This window comes from Meleagris gallopavo, unplaced genomic scaffold, assembly GCF_000146605.3.
Source record: "Meleagris gallopavo isolate NT-WF06-2002-E0010 breed Aviagen turkey brand Nicholas breeding stock unplaced genomic scaffold, Turkey_5.1 ChrUn_random_7180001997995, whole genome shotgun sequence".
Lineage (NCBI taxonomy): Eukaryota > Metazoa > Chordata > Aves > Galliformes > Phasianidae > Meleagris > Meleagris gallopavo.
In genome coordinates, this window is record NW_011255910.1 from 1 (window position 1) to 520 (window position 520).

Below are 520 nucleotides of genomic sequence, written 5' to 3' on the forward strand. Positions count from 1 at the left end.
GGAGGTTTGGTGACGTCTGCGATGAATTGAATTTCCGTCTTGTGACTTTTCTGTTGCAGAACATGGAGGAGCAGCTGAGCAATGGAGTTGGGACTCGGGGAGCAATAGGTGCCTGTGTCCCAAGCTTCCTGTGTGGCCCTTGCAAGGTAGGTGTGCCTAATGTAGGCGTGCGCTAAGGCAGTGCTGTTGAGACACAGCTTGTGTCACTGTCCGCACCAGATCTGCTCTCTGTTAAGCTTTTCCCTTATTTTATGTCCCCCTGTCCTTTTCAGCTCCTGCTCCCCTCGCCTGCAAGTGGAGCGATGCTCAAGTTTGAGGAATCTTTTCCTCGGCAGGCGGTAAAAGACGCCGCAGCTGCGAGTTTTGTGTCCTTCTTTGTTATTGGGTCAGTAGAGCAAGGATATCTTCAGAACAGCTCTCTAAGTCAGCCTGTAACACCAATGTGCATGAGAGAATAAGGACTCTTTTCCCTCTTGTAGAAAGCAGCCTCCTTGAGAGCAGGAGAGCAGCAGGCTGTCTG

The 520-nt window shown here is 51.2% G+C and overlaps 1 long non-coding RNA gene across 1 annotated transcript; it reads left to right on the forward strand.

Annotated features, from left to right (window-relative positions):
- The first annotated feature begins 6 nt into the window (after positions 1-6).
- Positions 7-519, forward strand: LOC109365259. Its single transcript, XR_002110871.1, has 3 exons — positions 7-146; positions 273-385; positions 480-519. It is a non-coding gene; the product is annotated as an uncharacterized LOC109365259 (long non-coding RNA).
- The last annotated feature ends 1 nt before the right edge of the window (position 520 follows it).